The 19,997-nt window shown below is 39.2% G+C and overlaps 1 protein-coding gene across 2 annotated transcripts in view; it reads left to right on the plus strand.

Annotated features, from left to right (window-relative positions):
• The first annotated feature begins 14,104 nt into the window (after positions 1-14,104).
• Positions 14,105-19,997, plus strand: part of DUSP8 (dual specificity phosphatase 8) — a 163,805-nt gene continuing 157,912 nt past the window's right edge. The window contains exon 1 of one of the 2 annotated variants that reach the window (XM_070765026.1): positions 14,105-14,394. The gene's annotated coding sequence lies outside the window, so the exon portion shown is untranslated. Of the gene's footprint in view, positions 14,395-14,809; positions 14,851-19,997 lie in introns of those variants that run through there. The other variant, XM_070765034.1, reaches the window with a different exon arrangement.

The following is a 19,997-nucleotide window of genomic DNA, read 5'->3' on the forward strand; positions in this document are numbered from 1 at the left end:
GAAGTTGTATTCCTACATCTCTGCCCATAGCAGATGTTAAGTGTAGCACTGGCTTTTTCACTTCTACAGCAGAATTAATGTGAGAATACTCATACTCTCTTATCTTAGGTTGGTCCTCATTGGAATTGGCAGATCCAAAATGTCAAAGAAACTCTGAAGTCAAACTCAGCTTGAGAACTATAATTATGCAGTTTTCTTGAAACGGGTTCAGCACTGCCTTCTATTAGAATCCCCCCCCCCCAGATTACTTGGAAAATTTCCAGTAAAAATGGTACTTGAACAATCCTGCTTGCTATATTTGTGCACTTTCTCACACTGAAGCACACATTATTCACTCTTGAAATTAAAGGATTGTCTACTCTATCCTACCATTATCCATGCAATCTCACATACATCTACATGGCAATGTTCCATTTAAACCAGTGAACTGGAATGCTAAATCTTGCAACCATTCCATTTGCAACATCAGCCAGTGCTTTCCACTTGCTCATCATCAAAGGCTCATCTCTGCTATCTGCTCAATCAGGTGTTGTTTTTTTAAAGTCCATGTGTATAATTATTTTATACTACCTGTTTAATGAGAAATGGGTGGGCACTAATGATCAAAAGCTATCACTAATGGGTATTAGTGATCAAAAGGCAATGTGTCCACAAAACAAAGGACTTAGGCAATGAATCCACAAGCTCCAGACATCGGCAACGGCACACAAAACTCCATGAATTCAGTGTTTGTTCCCGACAAGCGCCCCTCTCCATAGAGTCTCCTTAAGTCTCAGTCCCCAGGTGTGCCTTGTGAAGAGGGCAGGGCACTCTCCTTCCAAGTCATTGGGTTAGCCTGCACTGTTTTTGTCTCCTTGCCATGCTCGGGGATCAGGAGAAGGCAGTTCTTGCTCATTGCCTGAGCTCCATCGCTCTTCATCTCCACTGCCTTCCCTCTCTCCCCCCCCCACTTGGTCACCCTGTCCCCATTCTTCCCTGGGTCATCCCAAGCTGAAGGACCCAGGGCTGCCTCATCCAGCTCCTCCCTGGCCCCAGCTCCAGCTCATCATCCTCCGTGAACTCAGGGTGCAATGGGGCCATGATAGCAGTTGAGTACCAAGGCATCACTGTATATTATGTCAATGCAACACAGCAAATGAGATCACTTATGCTGGATTTCATATTTCATCACCAGTCGGGCGCTTCCCAAGCACCTAAGACTGCGTGATGTAGCAGCGAATTATGTTTGCCGATCCCAGTAAAGCGGCCTTTTGCAATTGACAGATGGAGATTTTGTCAATTCCGATGGTTTTCAAATGTCCGTTGAGATCCTTTGGCACTGTGCCCAGCGTGCCAAGTACCACTGGGACCACTTTCACTGACTTATGCCAGAGTCGTTGCAGCTCGATTTTTAGATCTTCGTATTTCACTAATTTCTCTAGCTGCTTCTCCTCAATTCTGCTGTCTCCTGGGATTGCGATGTCGATGATCCATACTTTCTTTTTCTCCACAATCAGGATGTCTGGTGTGTTATGCTTCAGAATTCGGTCAGTCTGAAGTCGGAAGTCCCACAGTAGTTTTGCGTGCTCATTTTCGGCCACTTTTTCGGGCTTATGATCCCACCAGTTCTTTGCCACTGGTAAATGGTAGTTCCGGCACAAGTTCCAGTGGATCATCTGTGCCACAGCATCATGTCTATGCTTGTAGTCAGTCTGTGTGATCTTTTTGTAGCAGTTGAGTATGTGATCGATTATTTCATCTGTTTCTATTATTATTATTATTGTTGTTGTTGTTGTTGTTGTTGTTATTGTTGTTTTGTTGTTATTATTACTATTACTATTACTAATTAGATTTGTATGCCAACCCTCTCCGAAGACTCGGAGCGGCTGACAACAAGAAACAGTACAAATCCAATACATTAAAACAATTTAAAACCCTTAATATAAAAAGCAATCATACATCTCATATCCAATATAAAGACTAAATAACATATTTGTATTTTTCAGAACATTCATTTTATACCACAAAATAACTTCTGGAAATATTTAAAAAACTCATACTATCTATATATGCCTATAAGAAATCACAATGATGTTATGTGCATTATGAAGCAAATGTTTTCTAGTGCGTAATTTCCATTATTTGGATGATGTCACAAAGTTTAATTGCACCTTTAGTGAAATGGTTTGTAATGTTCTGTTCAGTCAGTCAGTATTCGATTGATTGATTGATTGATTGATTTTGTCCAATACATAATGAGGGTTTTAGTGGGTATACACATAGTAAAATACATAATAAAAGTTATAAAGGATATACTCATTGTAAAATATATCTAAGAAAAAATAGAAGAGAAGATATAGGAATAAAACATATAAATGAAAGAATAGAAGAAGAGATATAGGAATAGAAGAAAGGTATAGGAGAAATAGGAGAGCAATAGGACAGGGGACGGTGGGAACTCTAGTGCACTTGTACTCACCCCTTACTGACCTCTTAGGAATCTGGATAGGTTAACCGGATAATCTAAGGGTAAAGTGTTGGGGGTTTGGGGATGACACTATGGAGACTGGTAATAAGTTCCATAGTGTCATCCCCAAACCCCCAACACTTTACCCTTAGATTATCCGGTTGACCTATCCAGATTTCTAAGAGGTCAGTAAGGGGTGAGTACAAGTGCACTAGAGTGCCCACCGTCCCCTGTCCTATTGCTCTCCTACATCTCCTATACCTTTCTTCTATTCCTATATCTCTTCTTCTATTCTTTCATTGATATGAACCGACAACTCGGTTACTGAAGTGATATTTTTTACAGTCAAGTTTTGAGCAGTTAATATTAAGTTTAAATCTGTTGTGTGCTCTTGTGTTGTTGTGGTTGAAGCTGAAGTAGTCGCTGACAGGTAGGATGTTGCAGCATATGATCTTGTGGGCAATATTTAGATCATTGGTGTCTTAGTTTTAATCATTTTATTTTGAACACATTGTCTAGCATTCAAATACCCTAAATCAGAGAGAAGGGCGGGGTCAAATGACTGTGGCAGCAAGGAGTCTTTCCGCTGTCTTGGAAAGGCTCCGAATATCCACTGTCTGAGAGTTCTGGTCCTTTTGGACCAGACTGGATCCTCCCTGAAGGGGAGGTGACGCAGGGGATGCTATCAGGAGTCTGGTAGGGGCCGGCATGCCCCACCAGATGAACCAGCCCAGTCTTGCACTGGTGGTGGTGCGAAGCCGGCCAGGCAGCCATGCCTGAGCCGACATGGCCACGGAGACAATGGGATGCCCGGACAGAAAGATGAGCAGTAACATCTGGAAAGATATGTACTTACAGAGAGAAGAAAAGATTGAAATCTGGTGCTGGTGAGTCAGAATGGCCAAAAGGGATTTTGGATTTTTATTTTTCGATTGGATTTTCAACAGAGCTAAAACTGCCAAAAATGGAACCGGAAGCGGATATTTGGTGATGGGGTGAATAGCGAAGGCTTCAGAAAGTAGCAAACTGCCCAAAATCGGACTTCTAAGATACTTAATTATTTATAAATTTGTCTTCTTAAATCTCGTTGTGGAGGCTATGTTTATTCCCTTTACATTCATTAAATGAAGAGGAATAGTATATACTGGAAGATTTGAAAATTTGTCATCTATCTCCACCTTGTGGCCGGAGGAAATGTTGCAACTAGTTTGTGTAAAGATTGTTTTGATAAATGTTGATATTGTTGGAAGCATATCTCATTAGTTTGGCCTTCACATATGCTTTCTATGAAGAAAGGAGAATGTCAGCTATGGCGTGGAAGGAAGAAAATATTTAAGATGGAACTGACTGAACTGACTGAAAACACATTGGATAATACTATTTGAAATGAGGCCTGAGATACTTTAAGAATATAGATATGGAAAATACAGAAGACAGAAGACAGCAGCACTGCAAAGAAGAGGAAGAGGACTGAGTTTTCCCACAAAGCTAAAAATTATAAAAAGAAATGACTATATAATTAAATGAATTGGAATTATTAATGATTTGATTTTATTGGAGTTTATTATCAAAAAGGAAATAAAAGATAAAAAATGTTAAAATGGAATGATTGAATAAGGAAGAGAAAATTGAAATGGTTATGGATGAGAAAATTGAAAATGGCTATGATTATTTTGGATGATTAATATTCTTGATATTTTTATTGACTATTTGAATTATAAATTTACTATGTGATTTATAGTGATAAACAAAATAGGAGGAAAGGGAAAAGGGATATAATACAAGCTATGATTATTAAATGAGGATTAATATGAGATAATAACTACTATTGATTATGTTGGGCATGATATTGAAAGATAGATGGAGTAAGGAAAAGTTAAATTAAATAAAATATATTAGGGAAGATTATCACACTGAGTTTGATAGTGGAATATCTTCCACTATCTTCAAGAATAACAATATCTTCCACTATCAAACTCAGTGTGATAATCTTTCCTAATCTATTTAATTTAACTTTTCCTTACTCCATCTATTTTTCACTATCATGCATATAGGGAATAGGGAAAATACATAGATTAGGGAAACATATAGATCACGGAAGATGATCACACTGCAATTGCCAGTGAAAACAATTAGAGTAGGGAAGATTATTGCACTGGGTATGACAGGGATGTATAGATTAGGGAAGACTATTACACTGGGTTTGTCAGTGGAATTTATAGATTAGTGAAAATTATTACACTGAGCAGTGGAAAATATATAGATTAGGGGAAAATATTACTACATTGGGATTTTCAATGGAGGGTCCTTCTCTTGAAAAAATAATAGAATAATATGTTAAATGATATACTGGTATAATGAAAGAAATGAAAGGAATGAAGCAAGTAGGAAATACATTTTACATTTTTAATAACAACCCTTCGTCCTATGTGTATTGATAATGTTATAATCAGATTAAGGTATGATGTGAATGGGTTTTTTTTCCTTCCTGTGATATAAAGAGAAGTAAATTTGGATATATTTTTTTTGTTAAGGGCAGCTACGATAAAATGAGGATTTAAAAAGCAGGAATGAGTTAAGTAAGAATATAAGAAATGGACTGAAGCACGACGGCATAGTTTTGATAGAAAAACAGCAAATAGCCAAGAGAAATTTAGATAGCTAATAGCATTTTGAATTCAAATGAAGGCGAAAAATAATCTCTGAAATCTGGATGATAGAATCTGAAAAGGAGGTAGCACAGGATGAATGATGTGTACCAGAATGAAATGGATAAATAATTTGGAAACTTTGATTAAGAATTTGGCATTTGATATTATTTGATATTGTATTTTAATTTGAGGTATGTGAATTTGAATCTCTGTAAAGTGTGAAAAAATAATAAAAAATTTATACACCCCCCAAAAAATCTTAAATTAGTATGTTTAGACCCTATTTTCACAGTTAAACTATTAGCCATACTAATTGCAGATTGACTGTGTTCATACACAGTAAATGGCTCATGCAGAATAATTCCTATATCCTTTAAGATTGTTTATAATGCACCAATTCTGTACACATCAATGATAAACTCAAGAATTCTGCTTCCATAGTGGATAAATTAATAGGTTGTTGCTTAATAGATTTCCACCCTATTAAAACATTACCTGACATAACCATTATACCTGATGTTGACTTGCAAATTATTGTATCAGTAACAAAACTTGCATCAGCATATGCAGTTAACACTAGTTCATTTCTCGGTTCTAAATATAAAGAATAATGTATTGTGTGTTTTAACTATTTAAGGTATTTGTTTAGCTGCTTGCCAATATCTTTCATTTGGTTCAGCATTATATTTTGCCAATTGATTTACGCTGTAGGATATATCTGGTCTAGACCAATTATTCAAATATGAGAGATTGATATATTTCCTTATCAAATATAGGACATTTAATATCACTATGTGTAAATCCCTGATCCACTGGTGTCTTAGCAGTTATGCAATTGTCCATGTTATATCTTTTTAGCAATTGACTAATCTTCTTAGCTTGAAAAATTTTGAATCCTCTATTTGTTTTCATTATATCAAGACCCAAATAATGTTTAATTTCACCTAAATTTCTAATCTTGAACTTCCTTTGCAATCTAGAAACAATATCATTGGTTCTTGTTCAGTCTTTGTTATCATTGCTATATCTGTAAATAATAGCAAAATCAAACTAGCTTTCTCTCTCCTAAATAAACAAGGATCCCCTATATCAGCTTTAAAATCCATCAAAACCAATTCTTTTACAATACACTTATTCCATTCATAATCTGATTTCCTTAAACCATAAAGACTTTTAATTTCCAATAACCAGTTTTTCTATCATCTTTTAAACCTAATGGCTTTCTCATATGAATGGTGTGTTGTAAAGGTGCATGTAGATATGCAGTTTCAACATCTACAGGATTAATTATGCATTTATTTTTAATGATCCTCTCAATGTATTTGCTCTCAGACTAGGTGCAAATACCTCATCATAGTTTATAGAGCAAATCCTTGATTAACTAATTTTGCTTTATGGATAACAGTGCCATCCTCACCAGTCTTTAATTTATACACCCATCTGCAATCTATTGTATGCTCACCTGGTGGTAACTTGACGTCCTCCTATACCTCAAGACCCTTTAAAGATTTTAATTCCTTATTCATAGTTCATGCCAAGCTACCTGATCTTTGTCTCCAGATCTTCCCCCTGACCAACAAATGTTTTTTAGTATGATTTGTTGAATGAATGTTAATGGAAGTTTTTAAAATTAGAATTTTTAAGGATTGTTTTTATGTATCTCAATTGGATTGACTTACTATTGTCTCTTTGTATACACTGTGACCCGCCCTGAGTCCTTGGAGAGGGGCAGCATACAAATCCAATTAAACTTAAACTTATCAGGATCATCAGGAAATGTCAGGAAACAATGGATCCTCAACAACAACACTATCTTGTACCTTGTGTTCCTGTTCCAGCTTACTCCATACAACATGCTCAAGGAATTTAGCACTTGCACTACAGTATACTCCAGTAGTATCTGGCTCGCACAATCTAAATTATCTAGGATTAGATTCATACCATACAAAAGATAATTCCCTTGCTCTATGTTGTCCCTTTTGCCTTACTTGCGTGGGCCATGCTGGAGGTCCAAATGTATGCAAATAACTAAGATCTGGCTTCCTACCATTCCAATGAGTAAATGGCAATTCACCAGTTATTGTTTTCACTACATTGTTCAAAGCATGGTTAGCACACATTATAGCCTCACCCCACAGCTTCTCTGGTAAACCAGAATCTGAAATCATGGTTCTAGTCATAGCCTGTAATATTTGTTTGTTTATTTGATTGATTGATTGATTGATTTTTATGCCCCCCCTCTCCTTACACTCAGAGTGGCTTACAACATGCTAGCAATAGCACTTTTTAACAGGGTCAGAATATTGCCTCCACAATCTGGGTCCCATTTTACCCACCTCAGAAGGATGGAAGTCTGAGTCAACCTTGAAATACATATAATGCATATATTGACCTCTACGTTCAATATATGCATTATGTTGTGGTCTATAAGGAGCAGAACACTTATGTTTAATACCAGCTCTCTTTAGCATATCTTCAGATCTCTTATTGGTAAAATCAGTACCATTATCTGTAACTAAACTAACCAGTTTCTTTCCCTGTTTTTGTTCAACAAACCTTAATCAGTTTACAAAATACTGGTATGTTTCTGCCTTTGTTTTCATCAGATAACAGAAACCATATCTAGAAAAATGATCAACTATGCTCAATATATAACAGGCTCCACCTAAACTAGATTTCTTAGGACCAATAATATCAGCAAATGGTTCCTTGGTTTTAAATCCATTAAACCTGTTTTCAGGAGTTACCTTGCTCTTTTTCTGATTGCAAGCATTACAATTTAAGTATCTTGCACAAGGTTTTAATTTTATACCATTAGATAACTCAATAGTTTTCTTTAAAATTTTGAAATTCAAATGTCCGATACAACTATGGAGCAAATGAATACACTCCTCACAAGGCTTTCTATTTTCATAAACTGAGTTAGCCTTATTTAATGGATTATCATGGATAATAAGAGCCAGGGTGGCGCAGCAGGCAGAGTGGCGTACTGCAGGCCACTGAAGCTGACTGTAGATCTGTAGGTCAGCGGTTCAAATCTCATCACCGTCTCAAGCTTGACTCAGCCTTCCATCCTTCCGAGGTGGGTAAATATGCTGGCTCTGTTAAAAAGTGGTATTGCTAACATATTGTAAGCCGCCCTGAGTCTAAGGAGAAGGGCTGCATAAAAAGCAAATAAATGAATAAACAAACAAACAAATAAATAAATAAATAAATAAACCAACAAATAAATAAATAAACTAATAAACAAACAAATAAATATATAAATAAAGTACAAGCCATCCTGCAACCTTGCAGTAACTCTTTTACCTTGTTTTACCTTGTTTTTCAGTTAACTATTTGTCTCCCTTAAAAGTTACCACAAACCCTGCTTTTACCAATTATCTCACAGATAGCAAGTTATATATAATGTTAGGTACTGTACATATAACATTGGTAAACTTTCATTAATGCATGAACAATATGCATTGCCTTCTCCAGGTACTCTCAATTTCCAGCCACTTGCTAATGATACATGCTGGTTACTTTTAGTCATATTAACAGATCTCTCTTTACTTTTAATCATACGCTGAGATGCCCCACTGTCTATTATCCGGATATCATGGCTTACAGTTTTATTTATACTTGCCATAGCTACATTAACATCATTATAAACTCTGCATATTACTAGCATTCTGCTTTTTACCCTTTTTACAGAATCTGGCTATATGACCCTTAGCCCCACAAGAATAACATTTCCTAACAATATAGGCAATTAAAGACAGTTTTTCTTCCTCTGGTTGTTTCTCTCTCAGTTGATTTGTTTGTTTGTTTGTTTGTTTGATTGATTGATTTTTATGCCACCCACTCCCTAGGGACTAACTAGGGACTGTTTTCTATCTTGCCTTTTTCTAAACTCTTCTAACAGTCTCCCAATTATGCCAGTCAATGTCAGTTCATCTCTGGTTCAAAACTTCCTATGAAGATACATAATCATCATAAGAGTCATCCAAAGAAGAAAGAATAATATAAGTTTGATGCAACTCTAAGAAAATCAGTTCTTTTTAATGTAGCTCTTGTAATGTTTGCTTCATAAACTCCAAATGAGCTAACACGTCACCACCTTTTAACAGACATGCTCTGAAACGTTTATGTATAAGGTGTGTATATGCACCAACACTATCTTGAACATAAAGTCTCTGTAAGTTATTCCAACACTTGGCAGCAGAATCTTCACCACAAATATGTATAAGTTGTCAATCACTTAGGATCAGTCCAATAATACTAAGGAGCCTTTTTATTACCCTCTATTAAAGTCAGCTATTTTCTTTTTATCTTCATCATTTGTTGAATCCCAGGCTGTAACATCCAGTGGGTTATTAACCACAGTCGATAAGCTTTCTAGAAGTAAGCTGCACTTGATAGACCAGGAAACATAATTTGTTCCATCTAACCGGGTTATAAGGGATGAGCTAATTGACTGTTCTTATGCCATTGTTAGCTTAACAGTAAACCACAAGTTAGCTGTCTGAATACGAAACTAAATATTCACACTAGCTCTCAATATCTATCTGGTGTTAAATAACACTGGTTAATAACCAGCGTTAATGTATGAGCAGAGTAATCCTTGTTTACCAAGGTTGTGCACACCCAGAAACGTTTAGATTGAGATTAGTTGTGAATAACTACTCAGCCACACACATATATACTAACTTGAATTAAAGTTTACTTATAAATAACATATTTAGATAAACAATCTAAAGTCATACACACAATAAGTCAGAATAACAATCCAAATATTATCAAGTACATAGTCTTTCTTACCAGTAGTGATGGGCAAACCCAATGATGTTCGGGTTTGGCAAGTTCGGACGAACTTTGCGCAAAATTTGGCCAAACCCTAACCCGAACGGTTCGTGGTGCCAAAGCTCCGCCCCTGGAATCCCATCATTTTTTATTTTTACGAATTTTTAATTTTTATTTATTTTAATTTTTACGAAAAAGGACGCTGCAGCGGCGCCGCAAGCAAAGTGAGGTCCTTTCACATGAAAATAAAAATGTTTATTTTTACATGAAAAGACCTCCCTTTGCTTGCAGCACCGCTGCGGCGTCCTTTTTCATAAAAATAAAAAAAAATTACATGAAAAGACCTCCCTTTGAAGGAGCTGGGGAATCCCTCCCACGAAGAGATTCCGGGCGCAGAGCTTTGACATCACGTATACCGGCAGGTTGCTAAGGATGCCAAAGTGATCACTTCCTGGATGTCCTTAGCAACCTGCCGGTGTTCGTGACATCAAAGCTCCACCCCAGGAATCTCTTCGTGGGATTCCCCAGCTCCTTTTGTGTCTCCCTCCCAGCCTCCAGACTGGCTGACAGCTCCCCAGTGTTCGCCTTCCTCTGCCACCACCGGCGCCCGGCTTCTTCTCCTCTTCTCAGCAGATGACAGCCGGGCAGTGGCTTTTGCGGTGTTCGGCACAAATGCCGAACTAAAAGAATTTTTTTTAAAATTCGGGTTCGGGTCCGGCATGCCGAACACCACAAAATTCGGTACGGACACGAATTGTGCGGGTTCGATGCGCCCAACACTACTTACCAGTTGCCTTTGTAATAATCAGTAAATAAAGATATCAAGCCTAAACACATTTTAGCTGTAATATATAACTACAATACAGAGAGATTACAGAGAAAATGTGAAGCAAACCTAACAGTGAGTAGCCATTAACAGTGAGTAGCTTAACGAAGAGAAATGAAGAGGGATATAGAGGGTGACTCCAGAAAAATAAACTATGAACTCTAGCTTCCTCTTGTGGCTGTCTGCAACACCAGTAGTCAGTGAAGGGCTACCAAAATTTTTACTATCACACTGTGGCCGTGGCTTATGCAGGACGCACTGCATTTTCTTTCAACATCTTTCAGTGCAAATTGGGTGCTCTGGGGTGGAGCTGCATTTTTGTTACCCCACTGCGTTCCTCCCTCCAATCCAGGCAGCAGTCCACCCCTGCCTGCAGCATATTGCTAACCCAACAGTTATGGACAGAGTCCTAACACTTTCCCTCATCCACCGACAGCCTAAATTTATATGATTTAATTAATTTTCTGGTCCCAGAAATCAAGATTATGTAAGCTGGTTTATTAAATTCGACAGAGAGGGCATGTTGAGGATACCACCTGCTAGGGACTACATTTGATAGACATTCTCCCTCCTGACATTAGATCAGTTTCATCAGCTTTGTTATTTCGGAAATCCTTCAAGAATTGTTCATGTCATCAGGCCTGGTCAACCCGAGGAACCTGGGGCGTGATTAGGTGGCTCCAGTCTTGAGACAGGATGCATTCGTTGTCTCCCAGTATGGGGTTTGCATACTTTTTAATTTTAATTAATCTTTATCCTAATGTTACTTTTTAATTTTTTAAATGTTCCATATGTCTATATAGATAGATGATAGATAGGTAAGTAGGTAGGTAAGTAGATGCTTCTTGGAGTTACTTCTTGTGAGATGGACAGCTATATAAATGTGATTAATAAATACATATAAAATCAGCTTCAGTCCAGCCCCTTCAATCTAGGATAGCTCTAATAGAATGGAATAGAATATAATTCTTTATTGGCCAAGTGTGATTGGACACACAAGGAATTTGTCTTGGTGCATGTGCTCTCAGTGTACATAAAAGAAAAAGATACATTTGTGAAGAATCATGGTACAACACTTAATGATTGTCATAAGGGTCAAATAGATTAGATTAGATTAGATTTATTGGATTTATATGCCGCCCCTCTCCGAAAACTCGGGGCGGCTCACAGCAAGACAAAAAACAATATATAATGACAATCCAATACCCACCAATCCAATTTCAGTTTTAAGCTAAAAATTCACAAAAACAACCCCAAGTATTAAATAATCAAGGAAGAAACAATCAATATTTAAAAAAAATCTTAGGATACAACAACAAGTTACAGTCATACAGTGCTAAGTGGGAGGAAAATGATGATAGGAATGATGAGAAAAAACTAGTAGAAATAGAAGTGCAGATTTAGTAAAACTAATAGAAATAGAAGTGCAGACTTGGTAAAAAGTTGACAGCGTTGAGGAAATTATTTGTTTAGTAGAGTGATGGTGTTTGGGAAAAAACTGTTCTTGTGTCTAGTTGTCTTAATGTGTAGTGCTCTGTAGCAGCGTTTTGAGGGTAGGAGTTGAAACAATTTGTGTCCAGGATGCGAGGGGGTCAGTAAATATTTTCACCACCCTCTTTTTGACTCGTGCAGTATACAGGTCCTCAATGGAAGGCAGGTTGGCAGCAATTGTTTTTTCTGTAGTTGGGATTATCCTCTGAAGTCTGTATCACTCTTGTTGGGTTGCAGAACCAAACCAGACACTTATAGAGGTGCAGATGACAGACTCAATAATTCCTCTGTAGAACTGTATCAGCAGCTCCTTGGGCAGTTTGAGCTTCCTGAGTTGGCGCGGAAAGAACATTCTTTGTTGTGCTTTTTTGATGATGTTTTTGATGTTAGGTGACCATTTTTGTCTTGAAATATGATAGAACCTAGAAATTTGAAAGTCTCTACTGTTGATACTGTGTTGTCTAGTATTGTGAGAGGTGGAAGAGTTTCTCACATTATTTGTTCTATATTTCAATAGTGAAATTTGAAAATTAAAAGCAATTTCTATATAATTGCTAGCATATCTCCTTGAAAATATATATTCGTTGGAAAAGTAGATGACTGAGAAAGAACTGGAAAAGCTTGGGCATGTCTTTTCAGAACAGGTAAGTAGCTGATTGGATGAAGTATTATATTAAGACATATTAATAAATTACTCCTATTAAAAACCTATACATCTATAATGAGGAGAGGAAGACATGTATTAAACTGTAGCCTACACAGGAATTTGGGAGAGATCACATCTACTCATTCCCTATTATTTATCTGCTTTTTGGATTAAGAGTATTATAGGATTTAGTGTACAAATCTCAGATACAATTATCCTGACTCCATATATTTCTGATAAGTATCACCCAGAAAAGAAAAGAAAGAGCAACAACACCTGAAATGACAAAGGAGAAAAGGATTCCAGTTAAAATGGGAAGAGGGTACAGATTGAATACAGGGAGTTTGCTCGTATCAATCCTGGATATGATTTGAATTCCATAAATACTGTGTGAAACTAATGCCTGCATTATTGTTTATTGCAGGAGTAGCAGCACAATGGGGTTACACAATTATGCAAAACAACTACCGGTAGTAGCAGTATAACACCACCAGCCTATTTCTAGCCTATTCTCCTAACCTAAGAAGTGGCCATCTACCCCAGTACTTGGTGGGTATTTTCCACATCAAAGACATGGCTGAAATTCGAGTGCCAGGGTTATGTATTCCTATTGGAGGTTACTCAGTCCATCTCTGTAATTCAGAGTTGGGGGAGGGGGGAATCTTAATTCATTTTGCAACTAGCCAATGCACCTTTGCTTTGCTTTCAGCACTATGGGAAGAAGAGAGGGAGCAATTTCCATTTTTTTTCCTTTTCAGCAGCAGGATTTATCTCTGTGCCAAAGAAGCCAACCTACCCTCCCTTCTGCAAAGAAAAAAGAAAAAAAAAGAAATGACATGTAGATTTGCTAGAGGTTTTGTGTTACGTTGCTACAATCCCTCTGCACCGGCTCCCCACCCTCTCCGAACACCGTTCCATTTCCTTTTTAAGAGCTTGCCAAACCAAAACACACACATACACACAAACCCTGAAAGGGAACGAAGCACAAAAAGAAAAAAAAACCTAGCCCCATTTAAATTGCAATTCTGCCTGCCTGTCTCTCTTTAATCTGCACCCAAAGCCCAGGATCAGAGGCTGACGTCATCCTGCCCCTGAGCCTCCCTCTCTGATTGGCTGGGGATGACGTCAGGTGCTCTTTTTTTCCAAGGCATGACCTAATCCTCGGTTCATTTTTAGTTCTAAAGTGCAACCTTCTGTCTTCCTGGATCCTTCAGTCCTGTTTAATGCTTATCCGTGCTATCCTCCCCCCCCCCCAGCTCCCCACATAACACAGCGCGCGCGCACACCCGCGCGCGTCCCCGCTGCGGGAATATGCCTGCTCCCTAGTTTTCCTCGGCTGGCAATAATGACCGCAGTTCGGGGTGGCTGCGTGCTTGCGTTTGCAAAAGGCTAAGGACTTGCCTCCTCAGCGCTTGCCCAAGCCTTTTTCCCCATCAGATCCTCTCGTTAATTGGTGGCTTAAATCATCCTGGCGAGCGCGCCGCGTTTTGCAACTAGTCGGAACGCGGCGGGGGCTTTGATCTCGGGCTGCGGAGGAAGTGCCAGGCGGGTAAGTGTTCCCACGTACGGGAGGGGTCGCCTTTGCACGGGAGCCGGGGAGAGTCTAGAGCCCCGGGGGGCTTCCCCTCATCCCTCACACAGCGCTGCAGGGGACCCTAGGTACGTTGCGGGTCTGTGAAATCTCGTGGGAACCTGGCCCGGTTTTTTCCCCCCTTCCTCCATCAGGACCCAAAACGACGACGCCTGCGTTGCTGCAGAGGGAAATGGGGCTGAGATGTGGCCGCAGAAGGGGGGGGGGGGGGTTGTTGCCATCTGCGACGGGGCGTGAATTTGGTCTCTCCCCCCCCCCCTCAATAAGAGGAAGTTTGTCCGGGCGGAGGCAGGGAGTTCCATGCACAATTGCTGGTAGGGAACGCTCTTGCGGGTATTCGTAAAATCCGCAGAAGCGATCGCGCCGATGCGGAGAAAACGGACCTGCATCATCATCATCATCATCATCATCATCGTAATAATAATAATAGTAGTAGTAGTAGTAGTAGTAGTAGTAGTAGTAGTAGTAATAATAATAATAATAATAATAATAATAATAATAATAATAATAATAATATATTAGATTTGTATGCCGCCCCTCCCCGCATAACCAACCCATCACCTTTTTATGACGTGGGTTGAAGTTAAAAGGAGGATTCAAGGGGGTTGTGGCGGGGGTGGGGGAAGATACAGGTTATACTCCGGGTCAGGTGTTTTTTTTTAAAAAAAAATAGATCTGAAGGTGGTGGTGGTGGTGGTGGGTATGTATATTATGAGCAATAGCACTTAGACTTAGACACTGCTTCCTAGTGCTTTTACAGCCCTCCCTAAGCGGTTTACAGAGTCAGCATACAGCCCCCAACAATCCAGGTCCTCATTTTACCCACCTGGAAAGGATGGAAGGCTGAGTCAACCTTGAGCCTACTGAGATTTGAACTGGGGAACTACAGCCAGCAGTCAGCAGAAGCAGCTTGCAGTACTGCACTCTAACCACTGCACCGCCAAGGCTATTGTATAGCCTTTGCTGTACTTTATGATTTGTTCATGTGGTGAGGCTTGGAAAGAAATCCCAAAGGGAGATGAGGATCACACACTGTTTTGGGATGCTGAAATTTGAAGGCTTTGATGCTCTTGGTAGGTGGGGGATGATTTCATAGCACTGGCTGCACTCCTGATGCTACCAAGAGTTTGCTCAGCCCCCAGAGCTTTGGCCATAGGGAAACATCGCCTGTGCAAAGTTCCACTTGCTGGTTTCTTTAGCAGAACAGCTAAGTCAATACATCATCGTGAATTAAAGGGAGTTACAAAGCCGTTCCCATCACAAAAGCGTTTGGAGTCAGAGCTCCTGCCAGCAACCATGTTTGTACTGTGACTCAGCGCTTGACTACTCCAAAACATGGACTTGTAGCCCTGTTTAGGAGCAAAAGGTCCTTACTAAGGTTCTACACCTCTATTTGTCTTGCACCTAGTTCAGCAAAGCGCAGGGAGAAACTTTTTTCATGGTAGGCCAAAGTAAAGAAGGTTCTTGAAATATGCTAAGATTTGGCCTATAGTATCTAGACCAGGTTGAAATCGTTCTTGTAAGAAAGTGTAATAGTGGTGGAAAATTGGGATACTTAAAAGACAAACATCCTGGCTCAGCTATTGTATTGTGGTTCTTCAATAACCAGGCCTTTTCATCAGTTTTTTTTTTAAAATAATGGGTAGAGCTGTCTTTATTTCCCTTTTATCAAAAGTGTGATTTATTTGTTTCATAGCTTCGTAACATCCTTCTCAGCTTTGTAGCCTTTAAAGTGAAGTCCTGTTTTTGATTAATTTGTAACTTTAGGATGAACTGTAACAAATAATTCCTAAAATTCTGCAACTGTTTAATTGTATATTAGTTTTTCCAGAAACCTCACTGAGCTAGGGAAAAAAATCATAGAGGGGAAGCCCCACATTAACTGGGTTTTTCAAACTAGAATTCGGCTGCAACATGCCTTCATAGTACCATGATTTATTTTTTAGAATTGCAGAACATCTAAGGAATGTAAAACATCTCCAAACCTACAGGAGAAGGTAGGTTGTGAAGTAGCAAAGGTGAATAGGGATTTGAATCTTGATTTAGTGTCTCTGTGGGCAGGTGGTTAAGGAGTTGAAAAGGCACCAGAAAGACGAGTCATACAAGCTCAGTGGATTATTTCAAGCCAGCCATATTCTCTATTTTTGCCTGTCTGTCTGCCCTGGTGAAGGCTATCTTACTAGTTCATGGTTCAGAAAAGTAGGATAAAGGAGGTCTCTTGAGTTCTTCAATAAAAGGTTAGATGTGACTGTAATCATTCAATCTGCTAAATCAAAGTGACTCTGAAACATGATTTAATGTCTGATCCTAATATACTGTCTGGACATAGAAAAGAGAGAGAGAGAGTAAATGAAAGAAAATTATTTTTAAACTCAGCATGCATTTTGACCTGTGTAGTTTAACTAATATATTTCATATCTGAACATTTCAAACAGCACTTTTACTGCTATAGGTGAAAAAGCCCTTTGTTAGGAAGCTTAAAAAGCAGTGGTGAAATCCAATTTCTTTTTACTACCGGTTCTGTGGGCATGGCGTGGCTTGGTGGGCGTGGCAGGGGAAGGATATTGCAAAATCTCCATTCCCCCTCCACTCTGGGGCCAGCCAGGGGTGGTATTTGCCGGTTCTCCGAACTACTCAAAATGTCCACTGCCGGTTTTCCAGAACTTGAAACTGGAATTTCACCCCTGTTAAAGAACCTGTGTACACCCAAACCAGGGGAGTGTGCTGAGCAGGCAGCATTGAGAAATTTGATGGGTCAGCTGACTCATTTTGCATCTGAACGTGCAAGCCTGAATGAATTTATGTATTTGTGTCTGCGCAATTCTGTCTATTTGTCTAGTGAGCATGCCTGCATGTGAAAGGCATGATGGAGTAAGAAGCTTTTAGCTACGGTAGCCTGGTTGCATTCTGTGTGTCTTTTTGAATACTTGCAATCAACCGTTATTAAAGATTATCTACAGCTGCACACCGGCATATATTTTGCCAAAGGCTGTCATGTAGCCCTATTTAATTCATTCATAAAGTCCCAAATGGTCCAGAGAAGCATAGCCCACCTCTCTTACAGACATACAGCTTCATTGATGCTTCCCATTCTCTGCATGCTTTCTTCCCTCCTCCCCACCTTTCCTTATAATCTGTCGAGAGGAGCATGAGATCTCTAGAGATTGCTCAGGCAGACAGGTAGAAATGGCTGGTCGGCTGGAGAACCGGACATTGGAAAAAAGCCAGACTACTGTATGGTTATTCAAAAGGTAGTCCGATATTGATATAATCTGCGAGGAAGGTGTGTTTCTCTCTGTGTGTCATGATTTACACGTCATTTGCATGCAGTCGCAGGGCAGCAATGTATCTATCAGGAAGAAAGGATCGACCAAGAGAAATCACCCCAATTCCCAAAAGAGTCACACCTAGAATGTGTGCCGGGGAATTGAATCCTAAGAGACAAGGGGAATCCAGAGGTCACGCTGCCTCCCCTGCAGAATATTGTGGCTAGGCAAGAAATCCATTTTCCTTTGTGATAGTGTATCTTCTCCTGGTAAACATTTCCTAACTTTCTGTCAGATGCTGTCTGTGGCAGTCAAAGGCCCAGTCAGTTGCCAGACAAAGGACAATCTAGAGGCATTTTTATGAGTGTGCGTTTCGTTTGTAGCCATGAACAGCATATTTTACAGCAAATGCAAGGAGCCTTGAGCATTTAGATTCTAACTGAAATAAGTCTGAACAAAGGTGGAGGATTTTCTTTGACACAATAGAAAGCATAATCTGGAATGACGTCATACACATACAATGAGGAGGTTGAGCTTTGATCGATTCTTTTTCTTTTAACAAAAATTCAATTTTTGTTATGCAGAGTTAAGTAGTTTTTCATTGAGAAACATTTGAACCAATATAGAACTGGAACAAAATCAAGCACTCAAGCAAGCAAACATTTAAAATAAAACCTCTTTATTCCCAGACAAAAGAAGGAATTATAGCCATGCTGGGCTATGAGAAAAATGCAAATTCCACAGTTGGGTTATATATCTTTATTTGGACTAAGCAAAATAGCACTGGCATGATAATGTTGTGGTACCTTCTCAATTCTTCAAAATATAAAATAACGATAACGACCACAATAGTAATAGAAAATAACAAAAGGCAAAGATCTGAAAAACAGAAATAGAACAACTGTGGCAAAGGAAAGCAAAGGTAGTACCAATATTAATAAATGCCTCGGATGCAATTTCAAAACACCTAGAGCACCACTTGAGCACCATCAACATAGAAAAAATTAACACCAGTCAATTGCAACTTTACATAAAACAGCTTAGGACCTGTGATGATACATATAACACCATCAAACATCCACACCAGCCTATCCCAGGCCTTTGGGAAGGACTCAATAGCTGGGATACAAATGCCAAATACAATCTGAACATCTGACTAACTGTGCAATGAACCATAATATAGGTAAGGCTGTTACACCCAAACTATCATAGGATTTGAGCCAGAATCAGTTTCTACTAGTTCAAGTTGTTTTGGTCAACACTCTGACCTAGATTCATCCACTGATGTCATCTAGCCCAAATGAAGAGGTTTGGTTGCCACATCAGATGATGGAGACACGTCTGAGTTCTTACATTTATGAAGACAACCTTTGGCATGAAAAATCTACAGAATACAATGGTACACCTCAACTTAAGAACTTAATTCGTTCTGTGACCAGGTTCTTAAGTAGAAAAGTTTGTAAGTAGAAGTAATTCTTCCCATAGGAATCAATGTAAAAGCAAATAATGCGTGCAAACCCATTAGGAAAGAAATAAAATCTTGGAATTTGGCTGGGAGGAGGAGGAGGAGGAGGAAGAGGAAGAAGAGGAGAAGGACAGTCGCTGCCCAGAGCGAATGGAGTGTTTCTTTTCCTTGGGCACTGGCAGAGGTTTATTCCCTCTCCAAGCGCCCAGAGAAAGGAAAATGCTTTGTTTGCTCTGGACTGCCAAAGCCTCCTAAGCGCCACCGAAAGGCTCCTCTGGCAGCCTAGAAAAGCCTGAGATGGCCGGGATTAAAGGGGGAATGGCAGGAAACTGGCCAGGCCATTGTGCCATTCTCAAATTTCCTGGGAATTTTTCCCGGGCTCGGGTTCTTAAGAAGAAAATGGTTCTTAAGAAGAGGCAAAAAAATCTTGAGCACCCAGTTCTAGAAAAGTTCTTAAGTAGAGGCGTTCTTAAGAAGAGGTACCACTGTACCTAGATGAACTTGCAAACAGATCAGGCTTGATGAGTAAAAGTTGAGTAAAGGAGGGGTTAATAGGGTCTTTGTTAGAAAGCTCTTTGGAAGTGGCTTGTTGTTATAAATATTGTTTGTGAATTTGTGAGACCGAGTGCTTTGTGTCTTAGATTCTCTAGCATATTAACTCTTGATTGGACCCTATTCTCATCTCCATTTTTCATTCTTTGGAACTTTTGAATAGGAGTCAGATGGTTGGCTTTTGGACCAATTTACCGGCTATCGTCCTACATGTCACTTTAGCCACAAATAATCCTTTTTGGATTTAGATATCAGATAGTGTTAGCAGGGCTTTATAC

The sequence above is a fragment of the Erythrolamprus reginae genome, chromosome 1 (genome assembly GCF_031021105.1).
Source record: "Erythrolamprus reginae isolate rEryReg1 chromosome 1, rEryReg1.hap1, whole genome shotgun sequence".
Lineage (NCBI taxonomy): Eukaryota > Metazoa > Chordata > Lepidosauria > Squamata > Dipsadidae > Erythrolamprus > Erythrolamprus reginae.